Source organism: Antechinus flavipes, chromosome 3, assembly GCF_016432865.1.
Source record: "Antechinus flavipes isolate AdamAnt ecotype Samford, QLD, Australia chromosome 3, AdamAnt_v2, whole genome shotgun sequence".
Taxonomy (NCBI): Eukaryota; Metazoa; Chordata; class Mammalia; order Dasyuromorphia; family Dasyuridae; genus Antechinus; species Antechinus flavipes.
The window spans coordinates 379,857,954-379,884,022 of NC_067400.1; the positions used below are offsets into that span (position 1 = coordinate 379,857,954).

General features: G+C 43.3%; 1 protein-coding gene and 2 long non-coding RNA genes across 5 annotated transcripts in view; 2 read left to right on the forward strand and 1 right to left on the reverse strand.

The window, feature by feature from the left end:
• LOC127554400 (uncharacterized) overlaps positions 1–17,728 on the reverse strand; it is a 37,373-nt gene extending 19,645 nt beyond the window's left edge. Inside the window, exons 1-3 of one of the 2 annotated variants that reach the window (XR_007951973.1) lie at positions 17,578–17,675; positions 6,843–6,879; positions 2,493–2,535 (exon numbers count right to left, since the gene is read on the reverse strand). This is a non-coding gene — a long non-coding RNA (uncharacterized LOC127554400). Of the gene's footprint in view, positions 1–2,492; positions 2,536–6,842; positions 6,880–17,577 lie in introns of both variants that reach the window. The other variant, XR_007951972.1, reaches the window with a different exon arrangement.
• The window catches only part of LOC127554392 (uncharacterized), an 804,883-nt gene that overhangs the window by 515,281 nt on the left and 263,533 nt on the right, over positions 1–26,069 (forward strand). The window lies entirely within an intron of this gene.
• Positions 17,750–22,630, forward strand: LOC127554402 (uncharacterized). The gene is made up of 2 exons (XR_007951975.1): positions 17,750–17,840; positions 21,858–22,630. It is a non-coding gene; the product is annotated as an uncharacterized LOC127554402 (long non-coding RNA).

Below are 26,069 nucleotides of genomic sequence, written 5' to 3' on the forward strand. Positions count from 1 at the left end.
AGGGAAATATCTGTGACTGAAACCAGCAAATCCATGAAACCGGCAATATTCCACTGTTCTTTCACTTCCCTATTTCCAAATGTCTGTAGCGTGAGTTCTCCCACGCGTTTTGGGGGTATTCTTGTTTCTTGGAAGTGTACGCCAATAGGACTGGAAATCAATGCCTCAGTCCCACTGAGACAATGCTGGAGTTTCCGCACCCATGAAGCCAGGTCGAGGTCACAAGATGAAAGGAGATCCAAGTGTTTCTCTCCAGTGAATGGGCTGCTTCTCTCCAATAACTCGAATTCCCTCGGGATTTCATCGTCAACCAACAAGGGGTCAATGCATGTTCAAAGCACTCCATTGCTCAAGCCTCTTTTCTGGAAACCCTTGAATCTCGTCGATCATCCCTGAGGAATACCTCTCTACGGCCAGGCGGTCTACGACCAAGCATTCCACATGGAGTCGACATCCCATCGCCATTCCTGACACCACACTGACCATTTGGTTTCCTGGACAATGAGAGCTCTGGCCTGGAGGGAACCTGAGAAAAATTCTCTTTCTCTACCTTGTTGGACATGCCTGGCACTCGGGAGCATGGGAAGGAGCGTATTGGCCCCTAAATCCTTAGCTTGTCTGATAAGGAATGGAAGAAGAAACAGCTGCCAAAGTCAGATTCGCAGACTTACTCGGTTCCAAATGGCGCATACGATGCCTGATGAAGAGCAAAAATTGACGTCCAATAGTTTCCCTGTAAACGTTCTCCTCATCCACAATGCCCATCCTCGCCAAATCTCCTTGCTCTCCATCCAGAAGGCACACACCTCAGCTTCTTGGTCCTTCCTCATTTCTCACTAGGTGGAGGCAATACTTGAACAAGGACGGGCCAGCTCATGAAGAGGGCCTCTCTAGGTCCAAGGCGCCGATTGGATGTGGGTTACAGCGTTCCAAGAGCCCCGCAGGTAGGAAGAGATACCGGGGCTCCACTCTCCTTGCATCTTCTGAGGATTTCCTAAAGCCTACCATCATTCCCTGCTCCATCACACACGGGGACTCATCTGCCACGCCCAAGGGCAGGACACGCAAAGGGATGCTTTATTTAGACAGGTTGCAAATCGCTTCCTTCAGATGGGTGAGCTTTTCTTTTCTGTCCTTACGCAATCACCGCATGGTGATGGAAACAGTCTGCACATGTCCCAAAGCATACTTTCTCAGGTTTGGGGCTTCCCCACGTACAGCGGGTGAACCACAGTTCATCATTCCTCCCTGCCTTTTTTTCTCATGGCTACAGCAGAGGGAACTGCCCGACGAGAACAGGGAAGTCCCACTATCCCCACTTGCTGCTCAACTTCCCTTTCTTCTCACCTCACAATCATTTTCTCCCATTCTATCCCCATTTGCAGACCAAAGGGTCCGAAATCCCTTCATCGAACCAGGAGGGAAGACCAAGCTCATTCCTCGGCTAGAATGGATGCACTTGGCATTGTCGGAAACAATCTGTCTTTGGAGCTGACCCATCATTTAGGGATTCACTCTTTCCTTCTTTCCTCTTTATCAATTCGCCTGGGAACTGGCTAAGAGAACTTGGAACCAATTCTTCCCTGACTTCTGAGCATGCACATAGCGCCCCTAGGAGTTTGCAATTTCACGCCTTCATATTTATTTCCTCTATGCCAAGAACCCAATCCCATGGCTTTCAAGGATCCCTTAGGGATTTTCCGGACAGTGTTGCCTCTTATATCTGAATATCATGACTGCCCTTTCTCATCTGGCACTGCCTCTAACTCCTGGCTCAATTGCCTCGGGCAACATGGGATCTAACTCGACTCTGAAAACACAATGCTTTCCCCTGCCTTTGTGCCAAGCACTGCCCTGCTCCTGGAGAGCCTCTTTCATGACACCTGCTCCTCCAGGTCATGCTCTTGTTTCTCTGGGACACCTGCTGCTGTGCAGTTGGTTCCCTTTCCTTTCCATCCATTTCTCCTGCTCCTACTTTCAGGCCTTCCAATCGACAGAGGAATCCTGCCCAAATCCACCCAGTTTCTGGTTTGCTGATACCAGCCCAGCGCTCCCTGTGCTCTCAGCTACTGTTTCCCCCTACCTCAGCGCCACTGCCTCGCTTCCCGGAAAAAGATTCTAGACAAGACTGACATGGAGCAGAGGCGCCCTGGCTCTTCCAATGCTCCCAACAGGTCTCGCCTAGCAAAGCAGAGTCATTTGCGTGGCTCTGCCCTCTCTGAATGGGGCACAGAGGCCATTTCCCGCCTTCAAAATGGTATTCAAAGTCCACCCTTCAATTCTGCCAATTGGCAATTGGTAGAAACCCAGCCGTCCGCCCCTTAAGCGAACACCCCTACCACAGGCCCCACACACACTTTTCAAGGTGCAACTGGGCAGACGATCCACCCGCAGACCTCCAGACAGCCTATGCGATCGCGGACCTCAAGAGATCCATGCTAGCTAGAGGCTGGCTCAGAAATTTCTGCATAGACAAGGGCCAGTAGACTCACCTGTTCTGGATGAGGCGGACAACGTCGACGCTCTCTCCTATATCTAAAACAAAAAGAAAAAGAAAAAAAAAAATAAGCAGTAGCCATGGGATGGCTAATGTGCCTGGAAAGGTGGGAAAACTCTCAGCAAGAAACCTCTAGGCTTCCACCATTACACTGAAAACCTAACCTGTCCCACCTCTTTTCCAAACAAAGAATTGGGTTTGGTGTGTTCTCCAAGCCCATGCCCTACCAGCTAAGGAATCGGGAGAGTCTAACGGAAACTTCCTTCTATGCCCCATCCTCTCCCAAGTGGGGATGGTGACATCGGGAATCTGGCTACATTGGAAGAACACCCTGCTGTTTTATCATCATTTCGCTCCCCGAGGGGTTTGTGTAGATGGGTAATTCGCTATTGCCAAGGTGGTTTTTGATCCCTGCTAGATGTACGCTAACCACCTGGGAATAGCCCCCCTCCCCGCTCCCCCGTCCCCCAAGAGAAATGGCTCACATTATTTCTTTGGATGGCTAAGAGCTGTTGAAAAATATCTGGCTCCTCATGAAACTGGCAATGAACTCTGCAAAATCCACATGGAATTGCCACCAATTCTCTGCACAGCAGTAATTGGAGAGACCCTTTCCCCCTTCTTAGGGATTCTCCACTTCTCTTTCTAAGTGTTCACTTCAAAGGTCTCTCTGCTTCTAGAATCCTTTGTTGGACTCCAGAAGAAGAGACTGCATCGATTTGGCTTGTGGATGGCAGGACAAATTCTCTCCACAAAAGACTTCAGAGTTGGCCTAGGTCAGTCATCTGCCAGGGCCGACTGTCATTGGGATTCCCAGAAATGTGGCAGACTCGCTCTGGCTCTATCGACCCCTGGCCCCTAGTGGCCTCCCCTAGCAATAAAATGGTTCCGGTTTCCCTGCCCCCTCAGGAATCGGTGCAGAATCCATTTCATACCTTCCCATGTAGCCACCACAACCTCGATTGTTCCCATTCAGACTTGGGAGCAGTCAGCCCAGGGAGCCAACAGCCAAAGTAAGCCCCCCAGAACCTCCTCCCTATGCACCCGAGGACACCCTCCCCCTGGAGCCCTCCAGACAGCAAAGGAGGCGCGTGGGATCGCAGTGAGCTCCATCCCAGCTAGAGGCTGGCTCAGAAATTTCTGCATAGACAAGGGCCAGTAGACTCACCTGTTCTGGATGAGGCGGACAACGTCGACGCTCTCTCCTATATCTAAAACAAAAAGAAAAAGAAAAAAAAAAATAAGCAGTAGCCATGGGATGGCTAATGTGCCTGGAAAGGTGGGAAAACTCTCAGCAAGAAACCTCTAGGCTTCCACCATTACACTGAAAACCTAACCTGTCCCACCTCTTTTCCAAACAAAGAATTGGGTTTGGTGTGTTCTCCAAGCCCATGCCCTACCAGCTAAGGAATCGGGAGAGTCTAACGGAAACTTCCTTCTATGCCCCATCCTCTCCCAAGTGGGGATGGTGACATCGGGAATCTGGCTACATTGGAAGAACACCCTGCTGTTTTATCATCATTTCGCTCCCCGAGGGGTTTGTGTAGATGGGTAATTCGCTATTGCCAAGGTGGTTTTTGATCCCTGCTAGATGTACGCTAACCACCTGGGAATAGCCCCCCTCCCCGCTCCCCCGTCCCCCAAGAGAAATGGCTCACATTATTTCTTTGGATGGCTAAGAGCTGTTGAAAAATATCTGGCTCCTCATGAAACTGGCAATGAACTCTGCAAAATCCACATGGAATTGCCACCAATTCTCTGCACAGCAGTAATTGGAGAGACCCTTTCCCCCTTCTTAGGGATTCTCCACTTCTCTTTCTAAGTGTTCACTTCAAAGGTCTCTCTGCTTCTAGAATCCTTTGTTGGACTCCAGAAGAAGAGACTGCATCGATTTGGCTTGTGGATGGCAGGACAAATTCTCTCCACAAAAGACTTCAGAGTTGGCCTAGGTCAGTCATCTGCCAGGGCCGACTGTCATTGGGATTCCCAGAAATGTGGCAGACTCGCTCTGGCTCTATCGACCCCTGGCCCCTAGTGGCCTCCCCTAGCAATAAAATGGTTCCGGTTTCCCTGCCCCCTCAGGAATCGGTGCAGAATCCATTTCATACCTTCCCATGTAGCCACCACAACCTCGATTGTTCCCATTCAGACTTGGGAGCAGTCAGCCCAGGGAGCCAACAGCCAAAGTAAGCCCCCCAGAACCTCCTCCCTATGCACCCGAGGACACCCTCCCCCTGGAGCCCTCCAGACAGCAAAGGAGGCGCGTGGGATCGCAGTGAGCTCCATCCCAGCTAGAAGGGGGCTCAGGAATGACCCACTTTACAAAGGGGCAGTCAACTCACCAAAGCTGGACGAGGCGGGCTCTGCCTACGCACTCTCCTAGAGATACAGAGAAAAACACCAATCAGGACAAGGGCAATATGACGACTCAGGAAAGGCGAGAAACGACTCTGGAAGAGACCCAGACACTTAGGCACGTTGACAGAAAATCGGACCTGTCCCCCCTTTGCCTATACCAAGAATGGGAGTCTATGTGGATCGGAAAACCCCCGGACTCCTTGCTAACAACCATCACCGGCCACAAGAAATTTCTTCCTATGCCCCACCACCTCCCATTTGGGAGAGGGTCTTTGGCAAATGGGCTCCACCTGAAGGACACCATGGCACGCTGGACCCATTGCTCACACAGAGGATCGGGCATTTCCAGCGAATGAGAAATCATCTCATCTCAGGATTCCATCGGAGGCCTCAAATCTGCCAACTTTCCCTTTATGAATTCCCCGCCAGACAGAAATGGGTACGGGCCATCTGACAATGGTAACCAGCGCTGGACCAATGTGTACCTCCAAATGACATTGGCAATCAGCTTTGGAAAAATCCACATTTGGGGGGGAGCCATTCATTCTCTGCCAAGTACTCATTAGATAGCAAGTTTGGAAGAGTAGTAATGATCCTCCTTTGATGATTCCAAGTGTTTTGCTCAACGTTCTCTCCTGCTCCCTGTCTTCTGGCTTTAGGAAAAAGACACGAATAGACGGTGGTCCAGTTCGTTTCCCTGGGCGATGGAGAGTTTGTTCAGATCCCTCATCAGAAATAGGAAGGGTGACTTGACTTCCAAGGGGAACAAAGTTCTTCCTCTTCCGGCTCTTACTTCTCCATCCTCTGAACCTGCCATTCTAAAGAGGGAGGATTTTGTCCGTTCTTAATAAGAGAGAAGGCTTTCTCCCATGCTCTCTGCCTATACGGCGCGGAGAAGAAACAAAAGGCAGCACACATGAAGGGCTTCCTGGTGGAAATCCCAATCATTCTTCTCTAAGGTTCGACCTCCTTTGCATAGGGTCTTCTTGGCTGGGCCTTTACGGAAAGGGTGGCCTAGATCAATCCAGAGAGTGTACATTGATTGACTCGATATTTTGAGATAGATCCATATGGATGTAGAAAATAAATCAATAAAATAGGTAGCTATTCCATTAGTCTTTTGTATCGGTTATGCATATATTCATAACTAACCTAAGAAATTATTTTCAACTGTCTCTATTCATTGGCAAAGGCAAAAATGTCATCTAAGAATGGTTGCAGGGACCAGTGTTTGTGGTACGTCTTGATCGCGGTACCAGAAAATTCCAAGGGAGACTGCCAAAATCCCGAGGGAAATATCTGTGACTGAAACCAGCAAATCCATGAAACCGGCAATATTCCACTGTTCTTTCACTTCCCTATTTCCAAATGTCTGTAGCGTGAGTTCTCCCACGCGTTTTGGGGGTATTCTTGTTTCTTGGAAGTGTACGCCAATAGGACTGGAAATCAATGCCTCAGTCCCACTGAGACAATGCTGGAGTTTCCGCACCCATGAAGCCAGGTCGAGGTCACAAGATGAAAGGAGATCCAAGTGTTTCTCTCCAGTGAATGGCAGGACAAATTCTCTCCACAAAAGACTTCAGAGTTGGCCTAGGTCAGTCATCTGCCAGGGCCGACTGTCATTGGGATTCCCAGAAATGTGGCAGACTCGCTCTGGCTCTATCGACCCCTGGCCCCTAGTGGCCTCCCCTAGCAATAAAATGGTTCCGGTTTCCCTGCCCCCTCAGGAATCGGTGCAGAATCCATTTCATACCTTCCCATGTAGCCACCACAACCTCGATTGTTCCCATTCAGACTTGGGAGCAGTCAGCCCAGGGAGCCAACAGCCAAAGTAAGCCCCCCAGAACCTCCTCCCTATGCACCCGAGGACACCCTCCCCCTGGAGCCCTCCAGACAGCAAAGGAGGCGCGTGGGATCGCAGTGAGCTCCATCCCAGCTAGAAGGGGGCTCAGGAATGACCCACTTTACAAAGGGGCAGTCAACTCACCAAAGCTGGACGAGGCGGGCTCTGCCTACGCACTCTCCTAGAGATACAGAGAAAAACACCAATCAGGACAAGGGCAATATGACGACTCAGGAAAGGCGAGAAACGACTCTGGAAGAGACCCAGACACTTAGGCACGTTGACAGAAAATCGGACCTGTCCCTCCTTTGCCTATACCAAGAATGGGAGTCTATGTGGATCGGAAAACCCCCGGACTCCTTGCTAACAACCATCACCGGCCACAAGAAATTTCTTCCTATGCCCCACCACCTCCCATTTGGGAGAGGGTCTTTGGCAAATGGGCTCCACCTGAAGGACACCATGGCACGCTGGACCCATTGCTCACACAGAGGATCGGGCATTTCCAGCGAATGAGAAATCATCTCATCTCAGGATTCCATCGGAGGCCTCAAATCTGCCAACTTTCCCTTTATGAATTCCCCGCCAGACAGAAATGGGTACGGGCCATCTGACAATGGTAACCAGCGCTGGACCAATGTGTACCTCCAAATGACATTGGCAATCAGCTTTGGAAAAATCCACATTTGGGGGGGAGCCATTCATTCTCTGCCAAGTACTCATTAGATAGCAAGTTTGGAAGAGTAGTAATGATCCTCCTTTGATGATTCCAAGTGTTTTGCTCAACGTTCTCTCCTGCTCCCTGTCTTCTGGCTTTAGGAAAAAGACACGAATAGACGGTGGTCCAGTTCGTTTCCCTGGGCGATGGAGAGTTTGTTCAGATCCCTCATCAGAAATAGGAAGGGTGACTTGACTTCCAAGGGGAACAAAGTTCTTCCTCTTCCGGCTCTTACTTCTCCATCCTCTGAACCTGCCATTCTAAAGAGGGAGGATTTTGTCCGTTCTTAATAAGAGAGAAGGCTTTCTCCCATGCTCTCTGCCTATACGGCTCGGAGAAGAAACAAAAGGCAGCACACATGAAGGGCTTCCTGGTGGAAATCCCAATCATTCTTCTCTAAGGTTCGACCTCCTTTGCATAGGGTCTTCTTGGCTGGGCCTTTACGGAAAGGGTGGCCTAGATCAATCCAGAGAGTGTACATTGATTGACTCGATATTTTGAGATAGATCCATATGGATGTAGAAAATAAATCAATAAAATAGGTAGCTATTCCATTAGTCTTTTGTATCGGTTATGCATATATTCATAACTAACCTAAGAAATTATTTTCAACTGTCTCTATTCATTGGCAAAGGCAAAAATGTCATCTAAGAATGGTTGCAGGGACCAGTGTTTGTGGTACGTCTTGATCGCGGTACCAGAAAATTCCAAGGGAGACTGCCAAAATCCCGAGGGAAATATCTGTGACTGAAACCAGCAAATCCATGAAACCGGCAATATTCCACTGTTCTTTCACTTCCCTATTTCCAAATGTCTGTAGCGTGAGTTCTCCCACGCGTTTTGGGGGTATTCTTGTTTCTTGGAAGTGTACGCCAATAGGACTGGAAATCAATGCCTCAGTCCCACTGAGACAATGCTGGAGTTTCCGCACCCATGAAGCCAGGTCGAGGTCACAAGATGAAAGGAGATCCAAGTGTTTCTCTCCAGTGAATGGGCTGCTTCTCTCCAATAACTCGAATTCCCTCGGGATTTCATCGTCAACCAACAAGGGGTCAATGCATGTTCAAAGCACTCCATTGCTCAAGCCTCTTTTCTGGAAACCCTTGAATCTCGTCGATCATCCCTGAGGAATACCTCTCTACGGCCAGGCGGTCTACGACCAAGCATTCCACATGGAGTCGACATCCCATCGCCATTCCTGACACCACACTGACCATTTGGTTTCCTGGACAATGAGAGCTCTGGCCTGGAGGGAACCTGAGAAAAATTCTCTTTCTCTACCTTGTTGGACATGCCTGGCACTCGGGAGCATGGGAAGGAGCGTATTGGCCCCTAAATCCTTAGCTTGTCTGATAAGGAATGGAAGAAGAAACAGCTGCCAAAGTCAGATTCGCAGACTTACTCGGTTCCAAATGGCGCATACGATGCCTGATGAAGAGCAAAAATTGACGTCCAATAGTTTCCCTGTAAACGTTCTCCTCATCCACAATGCCCATCCTCGCCAAATCTCCTTGCTCTCCATCCAGAAGGCACACACCTCAGCTTCTTGGTCCTTCCTCATTTCTCACTAGGTGGAGGCAATACTTGAACAAGGACGGGCCAGCTCATGAAGAGGGCCTCTCTAGGTCCAAGGCGCCGATTGGATGTGGGTTACAGCGTTCCAAGAGCCCCGCAGGTAGGAAGAGATACCGGGGCTCCACTCTCCTTGCATCTTCTGAGGATTTCCTAAAGCCTACCATCATTCCCTGCTCCATCACACACGGGGACTCATCTGCCACGCCCAAGGGCAGGACACGCAAAGGGATGCTTTATTTAGACAGGTTGCAAATCGCTTCCTTCAGATGGGTGAGCTTTTCTTTTCTGTCCTTACGCGATCACCGCATGGTGATGGAAACAGTCTGCACATGTCCCAAAGCATACTTTCTCAGGTTTGGGGCTTCCCCACGTACAGCGGGTGAACCACAGTTCATCATTCCTCCCTGCCTTTTTTTCTCATGGCTACAGCAGAGGGAACTGCCCGACGAGAACAGGGAAGTCCCACTATCCCCACTTGCTGCTCAACTTCCCTTTCTTCTCACCTCACAATCATTTTCTCCCATTCTATCCCCATTTGCAGACCAAAGGGTCCGAAATCCCTTCATCGAACCAGGAGGGAAGACCAAGCTCATTCCTCGGCTAGAATGGATGCACTTGGCATTGTCGGAAACAATCTGTCTTTGGAGCTGACCCATCATTTAGGGATTCACTCTTTCCTTCTTTCCTCTTTATCAATTCGCCTGGGAACTGGCTAAGAGAACTTGGAACCAATTCTTCCCTGACTTCTGAGCATGCACATAGCGCCCCTAGGAGTTTGCAATTTCACGCCTTCATATTTATTTCCTCTATGCCAAGAACCCAATCCCATGGCTTTCAAGGATCCCTTAGGGATTTTCCGGACAGTGTTGCCTCTTATATCTGAATATCATGACTGCCCTTTCTCATCTGGCACTGCCTCTAACTCCTGGCTCAATTGCCTCGGGCAACATGGGATCTAACTCGACTCTGAAAACACAATGCTTTCCCCTGCCTTTGTGCCAAGCACTGCCCTGCTCCTGGAGAGCCTCTTTCATGACACCTGCTCCTCCAGGTCATGCTCTTGTTTCTCTGGGACACCTGCTGCTGTGCAGTTGGTTCCCTTTCCTTTCCATCCATTTCTCCTGCTCCTACTTTCAGGCCTTCCAATCGACAGAGGAATCCTGCCCAAATCCACCCAGTTTCTGGTTTGCTGATACCAGCCCAGCGCTCCCTGTGCTCTCAGCTACTGTTTCCCCCTACCTCAGCGCCACTGCCTCGCTTCCCGGAAAAAGATTCTAGACAAGACTGACATGGAGCAGAGGCGCCCTGGCTCTTCCAATGCTCCCAACAGGTCTCGCCTAGCAAAGCAGAGTCATTTGCGTGGCTCTGCCCTCTCTGAATGGGGCACAGAGGCCATTTCCCGCCTTCAAAATGGTATTCAAAGTCCACCCTTCAATTCTGCCAATTGGCAATTGGTAGAAACCCAGCCGTCCGCCCCTTAAGCGAACACCCCTACCACAGGCCCCACACACACTTTTCAAGGTGCAACTGGGCAGACGATCCACCCGCAGACCTCCAGACAGCCTATGCGATCGCGGACCTCAAGAGATCCATGCTAGCTAGAGGCTGGCTCAGAAATTTCTGCCAACTTTCCCTTTATGAATTCCCCGCCAGACAGAAATGGGTACGGGCCATCTGACAATGGTAACCAGCGCTGGACCAATGTGTACCTCCAAATGACATTGGCAATCAGCTTTGGAAAAATCCACATTTGGGGGGGAGCCATTCATTCTCTGCCAAGTACTCATTAGATAGCAAGTTTGGAAGAGTAGTAATGATCCTCCTTTGATGATTCCAAGTGTTTTGCTCAACGTTCTCTCCTGCTCCCTGTCTTCTGGCTTTAGGAAAAAGACACGAATAGACGGTGGTCCAGTTCGTTTCCCTGGGCGATGGAGAGTTTGTTCAGATCCCTCATCAGAAATAGCAAGGGTGACTTGACTTCCAAGGGGAACAAAGTTCTTCCTCTTCCGGCTCTTACTTCTCCATCCTCTGAACCTGCCATTCTAAAGAGGGAGGATTTTGTCCGTTCTTAATAAGAGAGAAGGCTTTCTCCCATGCTCTCTGCCTATACGGCTCGGAGAAGAAACAAAAGGCAGCACACATGAAGGGCTTCCTGGTGGAAATCCCAATCATTCTTCTCTAAGATTCGACCTCATTTGCATAGGGTCTTCTTTCTGGGCCTTTACGGAAAGGGTGGCCTAGATCCATCCAGAGAGTGTACATTGATTGACTCGATATTTTGAGATAGATCCATATGGATGTAGAAAATAAATCAATAAAATAGGTAGCTATTCCATTAGTCTTTTGTATCGGTTATGCATATATTCATAACTAACCTAAGAAATTATTTTCAACTGTCTCTATTCATTGGCAAAGGCAAAAATGTCATCTAAGAATGGTTGCAGGGACCAGTGTTTGTGGTACGTCTTGATCGCGGTACCAGAAAATTCCAAGGGAGACTGCCAAAATCCCGAGGGAAATATCTGTGACTGAAACCAGCAAATCCATGAAACCGGCAATATTCCACTGTTCTTTCACTTCCCTATTTCCAAATGTCTGTAGCGTGAGTTCTCCCACGCGTTTTGGGGGTATTCTTGTTTCTTGGAAGTGTACGCCAATAGGACTGGAAATCAATGCCTCAGTCCCACTGAGACAATGCTGGAGTTTCCGCACCCATGAAGCCAGGTCGAGGTCACAAGATGAAAGGAGATCCAAGTGTTTCTCTCCAGTGAATGGGCTGCTTCTCTCCAATAACTCGAATTCCCTCGGGATTTCATCGTCAACCAACAAGGGGTCAATGCATGTTCAAAGCACTCCATTGCTCAAGCCTCTTTTCTGGAAACCCTTGAATCTCGTCGATCATCCCTGAGGAATACCTCTCTACGGCCAGGCGGTCTACGACCAAGCATTCCACATGGAGTCGACATCCCATCGCCATTCCTGACACCACACTGGCCATTTGGTTTCCTGGACAATGACAGCTATGGCCTTGAGAAACCTGAGTAAAATTCTCTTTCTTTACCTAGTTTGACATGCTTGGCACTCATGAGCATCGGAAGGAGCTTATTGCCCCCTAAATCCTTAGCTTGTCTGATAAGTAATGGAAGAAGAAATGGCTTCCAAAATCAGATCCACAGAGCTACTTGGGTCAAAATATTTGATAAAATCACTGATGAGGAACAATAATGAACTTCAAATAATTTCCCTGAAAACACTCTCATCATCAACAATGCACCTACTCTCCCATCTACTTGCAATCAATCCAGAAGGCACACACCTCAGCTTCTTGGTCCTTCCTCATTTCTCACTAGGTGGAGGCAATACTTGAACAAGGACGGGCCAGCTCATGAAGAGGGCCTCTCTAGGTCCAAGGCGCCGATTGGATGTGGGTTACAGCGTTCCAAGAGCCCCGCAGGTAGGAAGAGATACCGGGGCTCCACTCTCCTTGCATCTTCTGAGGATTTCCTAAAGCCTACCATCATTCCCTGCTCCATCACACACGGGGACTCATCTGCCACGCCCAAGGGCAGGACACGCAAAGGGATGCTTTATTTAGACAGGTTGCAAATCGCTTCCTTCAGATGGGTGAGCTTTTCTTTTCTGTCCTTACGCAATCACCGCATGGTGATGGAAACAGTCTGCACATGTCCCAAAGCATACTTTCTCAGGTTTGGGGCTTCCCCACGTACAGCGGGTGAACCACAGTTCATCATTCCTCCCTGCCTTTTTTTCTCATGGCTACAGCAGAGGGAACTGCCCGACGAGAACAGGGAAGTCCCACTATCCCCACTTGCTGCTCAACTTCCCTTTCTTCTCACCTCACAATCATTTTCTCCCATTCTATCCCCATTTGCAGACCAAAGGGTCCGAAATCCCTTCATCGAACCAGGAGGGAAGACCAAGCTCATTCCTCGGCTAGAATGGATGCACTTGGCATTGTCGGAAACAATCTGTCTTTGGAGCTGACCCATCATTTAGGGATTCACTCTTTCCTTCTTTCCTCTTTATCAATTCGCCTGGGAACTGGCTAAGAGAACTTGGAACCAATTCTTCCCTGACTTCTGAGCATGCACATAGCGCCCCTAGGAGTTTGCAATTTCACGCCTTCATATTTATTTCCTCTATGCCAAGAACCCAATCCCATGGCTTTCAAGGATCCCTTAGGGATTTTCCGGACAGTGTTGCCTCTTATATCTGAATATCATGACTGCCCTTTCTCATCTGGCACTGCCTCTAACTCCTGGCTCAATTGCCTCGGGCAACATGGGATCTAACTCGACTCTGAAAACACAATGCTTTCCCCTGCCTTTGTGCCAAGCACTGCCCTGCTCCTGGAGAGCCTCTTTCATGACACCTGCTCCTCCAGGTCATGCTCTTGTTTCTCTGGGACACCTGCTGCTGTGCAGTTGGTTCCCTTTCCTTTCCATCCATTTCTCCTGCTCCTACTTTCAGGCCTTCCAATCGACAGAGGAATCCTGCCCAAATCCACCCAGTTTCTGGTTTGCTGATACCAGCCCAGCGCTCCCTGTGCTCTCAGCTACTGTTTCCCCCTACCTCAGCGCCACTGCCTCGCTTCCCGGAAAAAGATTCTAGACAAGACTGACATGGAGCAGAGGCGCCCTGGCTCTTCCAATGCTCCCAACAGGTCTCGCCTAGCAAAGCAGAGTCATTTGCGTGGCTCTGCCCTCTCTGAATGGGGCACAGAGGCCATTTCCCGCCTTCAAAATGGTATTCAAAGTCCACCCTTCAATTCTGCCAATTGGCAATTGGTAGAAACCCAGCCGTCCGCCCCTTAAGCGAACACCCCTACCACAGGCCCCACACACACTTTTCAAGGTGCAACTGGGCAGACGATCCACCCGCAGACCTCCAGACAGCCTATGCGATCGCGGACCTCAAGAGATCCATGCTAGCTAGAGGCTGGCTCAGAAATTTCTGCATAGACAAGGGCCAGTAGACTCACCTGTTCTGGATGAGGCGGACAACGTCGACGCTCTCTCCTATATCTAAAACAAAAAGAAAAAGAAAAAAAAAAAAAAAAAAAAAAAAAAAAAAAAAAAAAAAAAAAAAAAAAAAAAAAAAAAAAAAAAAAAAAAAAAAAAAAAAAAAAAAAAAAAAAAAAAAAAAAAAAAAAAAAAAAAAAAAAAAAAAAAAAAAAAAAAAAAAAAAAAAAAAAAAAAAAAAAAAAAAAAAAAAAAAAAAAAAAAAAAAAAAAAAAAAAAAAAAAAAAAAAAAAAAAAAAAAAAAAAAAAAAAAAAAAAAAAAAAAAAAAAAAAAAAAAAAAAAAAAAAAAAAAAAAAAAAAAAAAAAAAAAAAAAAAAAAAAAAAAAAAAAAAAAAAAAAAAAAAAAAAAAAAAAAAAAAAAAAAAAAAAAAAAAAAAAAAAAAAAAAAAAAAAAAAAAAAAAAAAAAAAAAAAAAAAAAAAAAAAAAAAAAAAAAAAAAAAAAAAAAAAAAAAAAAAAAAAAAAAAAAAAAAAAAAAAAAAAAAAAAAAAAAAAAAAAAAAAAAAAAAAAAAAAAAAAAAAAAAAAAAAAAAAAAAAAAAAAAAAAAAAAAAAAAAAAAAAAAAAAAAAAAAAAAAAAAAAAAAAAAAAAAAAAAAAAAAAAAAAAAAAAAAAAAAAAAAAAAAAAAAAAAAAAAAAAAAAAAAAAAAAAAAAAAAAAAAAAAAAAAAAAAAAAAAAAAAAAAAAAAAAAAAAAAAAAAAAAAAAAAAAAAAAAAAAAAAAAAAAAAAAAAAAAAAAAAAAAAAAAAAAAAAAAAAAAAAAAAAAAAAAAAAAAAAAAAAAAAAAAAAAAAAAAAAAAAAAAAAAAAAAAAAAAAAAAAAAAAAAAAAAAAAAAAAAAAAAAAAAAAAAAAAAAAAAAAAAAAAAAAAAAAAAAAAAAAAAAAAAAAAAAAAAAAAAAAAAAAAAAAAAAAATTGTATCTATTACTTTGCAAAGGCAAAAAGTAATCTTATAATGGTTGTAGCGAACAGTGCTTGTGGTATGTATTGATTGCTGTACCATTCATTCCGAGGTAGATTGCAAAAATCATGATGAAAATACCTGTTATTGAATTAATCAAGTAAATGAAACCTGAATATTAAATTGTTCTTTTACTTTTGTATACATAATTGTGTGTACATTGTGTTCTATCTAGCGTTATGGTGGAATTCTTCCTTTTGAATTGTATGGTTATAGAATTTTATAAGAATCATTCAGCCACACAGAGAGAATACTGAAGTTTCACTACCTCTAGCGCCAGGTAAAGGCCACAAAATAAAAGATCAAAGTGTTACTTCAGTGAATATGCTGCTTCTTTCAACTCATGATAAATTCATTGGGGTTTAATCTTCTACCTGCAAGTCATCAATGGGTGTTAAAAGCACTCCATTCCTCAACTCTTTTGTTTGGGAAACTTTGAATCTTGGAGATCCCTCATGAAGAATATATCTCTATGACCAGGCCTCCTAAAACCATGCATTCAACATGTAGTCAACATCCAATCACCATTCCTGACACCACACTGGCCATTTGGTTTCCTGGACAATGACAGCTATGGCCTTGAGAAACCTGAGTAAAATTCTCTTTCTTTACCTAGTTTGACATGCTTGGCACTCATGAGCATCGGAAGGAGCTTATTGCCCCCTAAATCCTTAGCTTGTCTGATAAGTAATGGAAGAAGAAATGGCTTCCAAAATCAGATCCACAGAGCTACTTGGGTCAAAATATTTGATAAAATCACTGATGAGGAACAATAATGAACTTCAAATAATTTCCCTGAAAACACTCTCATCATCAACAATGCACCTACTCTCCCATCTACTTGCAATCAATCCAGAAGGCACACTCCTCAGTTTCTTGGTTTTTCTTCTTTTGTCCCTATATTCAGGCAACACTTGAACATTTCTCATCAAGGGGGCCTACAGCATCCTCAACAGAGGTTCCCATTGGATTGTGATTCCAGATGTCAAACAGCCTCACACTAGGCCTAGATACTCTGGATCTAGTCTCCTTGCATCTTCTGAGCGTTTCATGAACCGTAACATCATCTTTTCTTCTGCAGTCACACACAGGTACTCATCTACCACACACTTGGGCAATACACTCCAAGGGATGCTTGATTTATGCATGCTGCAAATTGTTTCCTTTAGTTAAGTGATCTTTTCTTTTCTGTCCCTGCTCATTCACTAATTGTGCTGATGGAGAGAATCTGTACATCTCCCAAAGAACAACTCTCACGTGATGGGGTTTACCTGTAGTACAGCTGCCAAGCCTATATCCTCCCTCCCTCCTTTTTTTTTTTTTTTTTTCACTGCTCACAATGGACGCGACTGCCAGACAACAACAGGAAGATCCCACTCACCACTTTTAGTTAGGATGTAGCCATATATTTAAATATTCATGGTTACTTGATCTTAAATGTGTCTAATGATCTTTCTCCTTTTCCCCACCTTTGTCCTCTCTTCTCTTGACCTCATAACTATCCTTTTATTCTAATCAGGACTTTATTTGTCCTTTATTTAATGATCTGTAAATCTTTGTCAGTTATTCTCTGCATGTAGTGCTCAGAAAAGAAAGAAAATGAAACACATGTAAAGAGGTAAGTGACTGCAATCCAAAATATTTCTACTTCCATATTCTTTCTTATTTTCTTTCATAGTATTGTTATTTCTGATTGGCTACAATGACATGTTCTTTAGAGATACATAATTATGTCTTACTAGTTACAAATGTATATAAATCACATATATATATATATATATAATTAATATACAAATTTAAACATCTTAAAAGTTATATAAATATTGTTGCTTGGAAGCATTGTTTGAGGTTACATATTGACTGCCGTCATACAATCAATTCAAAGTGAGATTGCAAAAGTCATGTTAAAAACATGTTTCTTTCAAATTGTCAAGTTTATCTTTGATATAAAAATATTATTTCATATTAAATTACAAAATTGTGGATATCATGTGTCTATCTGTTTTTCTGGTGGAATTGTTGTTTCTTTGGAGCATAATTGAACAGGTTAAGAAAAATATAATTCTGTCACTCTGAGAGAATATTGATTTTTCATTATGTGCTACCTAACTGAAGCCCTCAAATTGAAAGGTGAGGAAAGACATTGATCCATGAAAGGGGCCTCATATTTGAATAACTATATGTCCATCTTGATTTAACCTTCACTCAGCTAGGTGCCAATGTAAGTTAACATCACTTTCTTCCTGATTGCTCTTTTATGGGAGTATTTGGATCTTGGAGATCTCTTGTCAAGAATATATCTCCACTGCTCCACTCTTCCACAAAGTATACAACTCATCATTTGGACAACATCAACTCACTACTCTTTAATTCAGTGGCCATATTGCTCAATGGAAAATGAATGCTATGGCCTTCGGAAAACTTCACAAAAACTCTTATTATTCACCTTATTGACCATGTTTAACATGATTTAAACCCTTGATCATGGAAAAGAGCCTACAGTTCACAGACATGGAACCACAAAACCCTTATCTGATGAGAAATAAAAAGAGACATGTTCCCCAAATTCAGGATCATATACCTACTTGGCTACAAACTGATGGTATGTTCACAGATGATAATGAAAATCCAAAATACGTTCATGAAAATAACATGCTTAACCGCCAGTCCACTCACCACCACGACTGAAGGCAAATGCCCAGTTACTCCTCTGCATTTTGTTTCTCAGCAACTTGTCATTATTTTGAAGCAGACACACAACAATGCCTGATGAGCTCATCAAGAGTGTCTATAGCAGCCATTGCAAAGAATTCTATTGCATTTGGACTCTGGGGCTCAAGCTTCGTGGGTAGGTCTAGATGCCCTCAGCCCAGCTTCCTTTCATTTCCTGACCCTCTGATGGAGCCTATTTTCCATCCCTCCTTTGTCACACATATGGGTGTTCTTGTGTTACACACATTGGCAATGTAGCCTAAGGGAAGCTTTGCTCAGCCAGACTTCAATTTCCTTCATTCAGTTGGATGACATTTTCCTTTGTGCACCTGCCAAATACTCCATGGTGATCCCTGGACAGTGTACTTATCCAAAACAACACTTCTGTCTGGTTTTACACACAGTACTGCTTTCGAGTCTAGGTCCTTCTTCTACTCTCTTTTGTGTCATCATGCAGAACATACACAACTTTGAGACTGAAACAGACACCTTCCACCATCCCTCCTTTCTCCCAGACTTTTCCTCTACTTCCTTGACACTGTTTTTCCCCCCATCCTATCTCTATTTCAAGTCAAATTGGTCAAAATTCTGTTTAGTCTGTTTAGTCTGTTTAGTTAGAAGGAGGAATTTCAACCTTCTTTTTTTTCCTATAAGGACTTTTCATTCATTTACTTTTCATTTTCCTAACCAATCCATTTCTGTAGATGAACTGCCTGTGATTTCAATCTTTCCTTGTCTTTCTCATCCATTGCCAAGGAATTTGAAAAGGGTGCTTTGGGCCAAATCTTCCCTTATATTGTCCCACTTTGCAATCTTACATCTTTATTTGTGTTTCCTCTATTCTCAAAGCCCATTGTCTTCCGTTTATAAGTTACCTTTCTCATTTTCCTTGCAGCCCAATCTTTTGCATCTATCCATCATGAGTGTCCTTTCACTTTTGGGCTATTTCTGACTCATTGGACAATTGCCATCACACTTATTGGAATCTCACTCTGAAAATCCAGTCTGTGTCCTCTTCTTTCAATCTAAACACTAAAGATTAGATTTCAAGCTACCTGAAAGCCCTTTCCATGAGCCCTAATCAAGGTCTTGATCTAATTTTTTTCAGACACCTAATGGTATAGGCTTTGTTTTTTTTTTCCTTTTCAACTACTTCACTTTCTACCTAAAGATCTCAAACTCTGGAGAAAAGTCCTCCCAAATCCATGCAATTCCCAACTTGATAATAGCACCAGTCATTCAATTAGCCTCAGCTACTTTTTCTTGCTACTTCAGCACTACTCAATTATTTCCCCTAGAAATGGGTCAAGTGGAGGCTGACTGTCAATTGGGTTCCCAAATATGTAGCAGATTTTACCTGGCTCTACCACTACTTTCAACCTGTGTCTCCTAGGGATAAAGTAAATTCAATTTCCCTGACCTTGCCAATGAGGTACCGACCCATTGCATGTCTTCAAAAGTGCTAAACATAACCCCCTCAACTCTTTGTTAATTTTATTTTAACTTTTAAAATATATGCAAACATAATTTTCAACATTCACCCTTGCAAATTCTTTTGTTCCAATTTTTTTCCCTTTCTTCCCCTCACTCCCTCGTTTAGAAAGCAAGTAACGCAAAATATATTGAGCATGTGCAATTTATACATATAGATAGATAGATATTTCCACAGTTATCCTATTGCAAAAGAAAACAAAGATCAAAAATGGAAAAAAAAATGAGAAAAGATTAAAATGCAAGGAAAAAACAACAAAAATGGTGAACATACTGTTTTGATCCTCAGTTTCCACAATCCCTTCTCTGGGGACAGATGGCTCTTTTTACCACAAAACCATTAGACCTGGCCTGAAGAATCACCCATGTCATGAAGTTTTCCTACTTTTCCATCTAGCACTTGACATGGAATTTGAAAAGAGTGGTTTGGGCCAAATCTTCCCTTATATTGTCCCACTTTGCAATCTTACATCTTTATTTGTGTTTCCTCTATTCTCAAAGCCCATTGTCTTCCGTTTATAAGTTACCTTTCTCATTTTCCTTGCAGCCCAATCTTTTGCATCTATCCATCATGAGTGTCCTTTCACTTTTGGGCTATTTCTGACTCATTGGACAATTGCCATCACACTTATTGGAATCTCACTCTGAAAATCCAGTCTGTGTCCTCTTCTTTCAATCTAAACACTAAAGATTAGATTTCAAGCTACCTGAAAGCCCTTTCCATGAGCCCTAATCAAGGTCTTGATCTAATTTTTTTCAGACACCTAATGGTATAGGCTTTGTTTTTTTTTTCCTTTCCATCCATTTCTCCTGCTCCTACTTTCAGGCCTTCCAATCGACAGAGGAATCCTGCCCAAATCCACCCAGTTTCTGGTTTGCTGATACCAGCCCAGCGCTCCCTGTGCTCTCAGCTACTGTTTCCCCCTACCTCAGCGCCACTGCCTCGCTTCCCGGAAAAAGATTCTAGACAAGACTGACATGGAGCAGAGGCGCCCTGGCTCTTCCAATGCTCCCAACAGGTCTCGCCTAGCAAAGCAGAGTCATTTGCGTGGCTCTGCCCTCTCTGAATGGGGCACAGAGGCCATTTCCCGCCTTCAAAATGGTATTCAAAGTCCACCCTTCAATTCTGCCAATTGGCAATTGGTAGAAACCCAGCCGTCCGCCCCTTAAGCGAACACCCCTACCACATGCCCCACACACACTTTTCAACATTCACCCTTGCAAATTCTTTTGTTCCAATTTTTTTCCCTTTCTTCCCCTCACTCCCTCGTTTAGAAAGCAAGTAACGCAAAATATATTGAGCATGTGCAATTTATACATATAGATAGATAGATATTTCCACAGTTATCCTATTGCAAAAGAAAACAAAGATCAAAAATGGAAAAAAAAATGAGAAAAGATTAAAATGCAAGGAAAAAACAACAAAAATGGTGAACATACTGTTTTGATCCTCAGTTTCCACAATCCCTTCTCTGGGGACAGATGGCTCTTTTTACCACAAAACCATTAGACCTGGCCTGAAGAATCACCCATGTCATGAAGTTTTCCTACTTTTCCATCTAGCACTTGACATGGAATTTGAAAAGAGTGGTTTGGGCCAAATCTTCCCTTATATTGTCCCACTTTGCAATCTTACATCTTTATTTGTGTTTCCTCTATTCTCAAAGCCCATTGTCTTCCGTTTATAAGTTACCTTTCTCATTTTCCTTGCAGCCCAATCTTTTGCATCTATCCATCATGAGTGTCCTTTCACTTTTGGGCTATTTCTGACTCATTGGACAATTGCCATCACACTTATTGGAATCTCACTCTGAAAATCAAATCCTTGACTTTTTTCTTCAGCCCAAGCACTGCACTCCTTCCTCAAAACCTCCTTAATAAGTGCTGCTCAACCACTTCCTTCTTATTTTTCTCAGATACCTATTCACATGAGGCTTTTTTTTTTTCCTTTCCATCTATGTCGTCTTCTACCTAGAGTCCGCATATTCTGGAGATATGTTCTGTCAACAACTCTCAGTCTGTGGCTTGCCAATAACACCAATGTCCTTCAGTTAGCCTCAGAATGTGCTTCTTTCTACTTCAACAGCATTCTATCAGTTTTCTTACTAAAAGTTCCTTTGGAAACTGATTATCAGTGGGGGTCCTGGACATATAAGATGTTTTCTTTCCCTCTACCATGGCTTTCAATCTGCATCTCCCCTGGAAAAAAAATTAGATTCACTTGCCATGCTTTTTGTAGAACTTGCACAAAGGCCATTGCATGCCTGCAAAGTTATTCAGCACAATGGCCTCATGTCTTGGGATTGGAATTTGGCAGATCCAGCAGTTTTCCCTTCTGGGGAACAGTCAAATAAAGTCCATAACTAGCATGTAGAAAGTCCTGATGACACAACTGGAGAAACCATTTAGGTTGAGCTGGGAAGTTTTTAAGAACCAAAAAACCTAGGAGGTGGCTTGTGAAACTCCTCATGGATAAGGGGCAGAGTACTCACCTGGAACGATGAGATGTTCTCTATTAATACACTCTAATATCTAAAAAATCTTAAGCAGTAGTAATGGAATTTGCAGTGGGAGGAAAGGGGAAAAGGATTCCATTTAAAAAAAAATTAGAAATTTTTCCTTTTACTAAAAACCTGATATGCCACATTTTTGTCATCCAAAGAAATGGATCCTACTATTTTTCCAGAAATGATGACCCTATTGTTCAAAAGCTGCACAGCACATAAGTTTCCAGGACCCCCAGTGAAAGGACCTGTGGGACATGAGGTCTGTCTGAGGACCAACATAACATATTGGCCACCTTTCTCTCTTGAAGAATTTGGCTTGTCTGGGTAATGAAGGACCAGATAGAATGAAGATTCCTTTAGGCACCTTCAAGACACACTTTTACCATCTTCTAATTGCAACAATGGGGAACATCAGGAAGACAATGCAGTCAGTGGACATAAAGTGTTTACAATAAATTGTGTTCCTGCAAATGGAACTGTTCAAGGAACTTTGGAAAATCCACATAGATTCTGAGGTCTTTTTCTGTCAAGTAGTTACTGGAAAGGTACTTCTCAGAATTCTATAGTTAATCCAGTTATCCTTTTGTGCATCCATGTCAGCAGGCTCTACCTCTCTAGACTCACCTTTGTGTTTCAGATCAAATTAATTATTAAATTTTGGTGGTGGGTAAAGGGAACAAAAAAAATCTGACTTCAGGAAGGCACCATCTGTATTTATTAATAATTCAAATTATCAAGCATAGCTATTCATAGTTGAGTTCAGTGTCCTATTCCTCCTCTTTTTCCTCCCTTCTCGTTACCTCGTCACCATCCCATTCCCCTTATTACTGCACTCCTTTGCCCTCTTCTTAATGTAAGATAGATATTTGTTCAGTTGTCCCCTGTATGTAGATCTCAGAAAAGAAAAATAAAGCAGCCTATCTAAAAAGCTATTTTTTTTTTTTTGCAATCCCAATATTTCATTCCTAGGGTTCATCCTGATTGTCACAATTTTATGTATTTACAAATGCATTTACAAATGTATTTACAAATGCATTTACAAATGTATTTACAAATGCATTTACAAATGTATTTACAAATGCATTTACAAATGTATTTACAAATGCATTTACAAATGTATTTACAAATGCATTTACAAATGTATTTACAAATGCATTTACAAATGTATTTACAAATGCATTTACAAATGTATTTACAAATCCTTTTCAATTTTTTTTTTTTTGCAATCCCAATATTTCATTCCTAGGGTTCATCCTGATTGTCACAATTTTATGTATTTACAAATGCATTTACAAATGTATTTACAAATGCATTTACAAATGTATTTACAAATCCTTTTCAATTTTTTTTTTTTTGCAATCCCAATATTTCATTCCTAGGGTTCATCCTGATTGTCACAATTTTATGTATTTACAAATGCATTTACAAATGTATTTACAAATGCATTTACAAATGTATTTACAAATGCATTTACAAATGTATTTACAAATCCTTTTCAATTTTTTTTTTTTTTTGCAATCCCAATATTTCATTCCTAGGGTTCATCCTGATTGTCACAATTTTATGTATTTACAAATGCATTTACAAATGTATTTACAAATCCTTTTCAATTTTTTTTTTTTTGCTCAAAGACAAACTATCAAAAAGGAAAAAAAAAAAAGCTAAATGGAGTCTGCTTTTTTGGGGGGGAGGAGCTGGGTGGTGTTACTGAGCTTTCTCTATAGACTGTGGGGCAGCAGCAAAGCACTATTAGGTCTGTGCTGCGCCTGTGCTCTGAGACTCCGAGAGCGTGCTGAGACATTGGGGGGAGGGAGGGGAAGGGGGGGGGTGGCGAGGTCCCGAGAGACTCCAACTTTTCTGGGTTGTATTCTTCACCCCCAGTGTTTTTAGCTTCTCTGCTGGGCTACTGACTTGCTGCCAGGGCAAAGTATCTAATCCTGTAGCAAAGCTCCCCCTGCAGAGACAGCAGAGATCACACCCCACCCCGCTCTGGTCTGCTCGGCTGTGAGCTGCCTCCCGTGGTCTCGCTGCCACTGCCTGCCCTCGGCCTGTGCCCGATCTACAATCATCCCCGCCTTCGAGCAAAAACAGACCTTTCCTGGCAAAGTTCAAGGATGTCTTCTCTTGGTAACTATTTTTTTTTCAGTCAAGCATTAATTCAGAGGCTTGTGATGAAATGGATTCTGAGAGAAAACGTGGAGCTTACACAACTGTGTGCCTCCTCTCCGCCATCTTGGCCGGAAGTTCTATTTTATTTTCTTATAGCTTTTTATTTACAAGATATATGCATGGGTAATATTTCAGCATTGATAACTGAAAAACCTCTTATTCCAACTTTTCCCCTCTTTCCCCCCACCCCTTAACCCAGATGGCAGGGTGACCAATACATGTTAAATATGTTAAAGAATAAGTTAAATACAATATATGTATACATGTCCAAACAGTTATTTTGCTGGACAAAAAGATTCAAACTTTGAAATAGCGTACAATCAGCCTGTGAAGAAAATCAAAAATGCAGGTGGACAAAAATAGAAGGATTGGGAATTCTATGTAGTGGTTCATAGTTATCTCCCAGAGTTGTTTCACTGGGTGTAGCTGGTTTAGTTCATTACTGCTCTATTGGAACTGATTTAGTTCATCTCCTTGTTGAAGAGGGCCACGTCCGTCAGAATTGATCATCATGGTACTGTTCGACACTTATTTTAAATAGAATGTCTTGCGTCTCTTGCTGCTGGACTTTGTTGGTAACAAAGAAAGGCTAATGATTTATATAGATTTATTTTGTATCCTATAATTTTGCTAAAATTGTTCATTGTTGTTCCGGTTAAGATGGCGGAGAGGAGGCACACAGCTGCATAGGCTCCACGCTTTCTCTCACTATCCATTTCATTACAAGCCTCTGAATTAATGCTTGACTGAAAAAAAACCCACAAATAGTTACCAAGAGAAGCCATCCTTGAGATTCGCCAAGAAAGGTCTGTCTTTACTGGAGGGCTGGGACGGTTTTAGATCAGGCGCAGGTGGAGGGCAGCGGCAGTGAGAGCACGGGAGCAGACTGGAGAGGGGGTGGGGAGTGATCGCAGCCGTCTCTGCGGGGAGAGCTTTGCTACAGGTTTGGATACTTTGCTCCGGCAGCAAGTCAGCAGCCAAGCAGAGAAGCTAAAAACACCGGGGCTGAAGAATACAACCCCAAACAGCTGGAGTCTCTCGGGACCTGGCCGCTCCCCCCTTCCCCCCCCCCCCACAGGTACTCAGCACGCTCTGGGATCTCAGAGCGCACGCGCAACACAGTCCTGCTAGTGCCTCACTGCTGCCCCCCGCAGTCTGTAGAGGAAGCTTGGTAACATACCCAGGCCCCCCCCTCCAAAGAAAGAGTCCAGTTTTTTTCTGTTTTTCTTTGGTAGTTTGTCTTTGATTATTAGACAGAATGAGCAAGAAACTGAAGAGGAATTTAACCCGTGACAGCTTCTATACAGATAGAGAGCAGACTCTAAATCCTGAGGAGACTAAAAACAGACAGTCTCCAGTGAATCCCCAAAGGAGGAGATCATCTGTTCCTCAGCACAGATGAACCTCATAGAAGTGATTAAAAAGGCTCTCACAAGAGAGCTAGAAGAAAAATGGGGAAAGCAGAGTGAGGCTTGGCAAAAGGAGAGGGAAGCTAGGGAAAAGGAGAGGAGGGAGGCTTGGCAAAAAAGCCTGGAGAAAGTTATAGAGAGAATGGATAAAGAAGTAAAATCCTTGAAAAATAGGATTGGTGAACTGGAAAACAAAATTGGCGAAATGGAAAAAAATTCCACAGAACAAAAGAACTCAATGGGACAATTACAAAAAGATTTTAAAAAAGTGAGTGAAGAAAATACTTCACTGAAAATCAGAATTGAACAAGTGGAATTGAATGACTCGAGGAGACAAGAAGAATCAGTCAAGCAAATCCAAAAAAATCAAACAATGGAAAAGAATGTGAAATACCTTCTGGGGAAGACAACAGACCTGGAAAACAGATCCAGGAGAGACAATCTGAGAATCATTGGACTTCCAGAAAAACATGATGAAAAAAAGAGCCTGGACACTATTTTCCAAGAAATTATCAAAGAGAACTGCCCAGCAGTCATAGGAACAGAGGAAAAAATAAACATTGAAAGGATTCATCAATCACCCACTGAAAGGGATCCTAAAATCAAAACACCAAGGAATATAGTGGCCAAATGCCAGAACCCTCAGACAAAGGAAAAAATATTGCAAGCGGCTAGAAAAACCCAATTAAAGTATCAAGGAGCCACAATAAGGATCACCCAGGATCTGGCAGCATCCACATTAAAAGATCGAAGGGCCTGGAATATGATATTCCGAAAGGCTAAGGAACT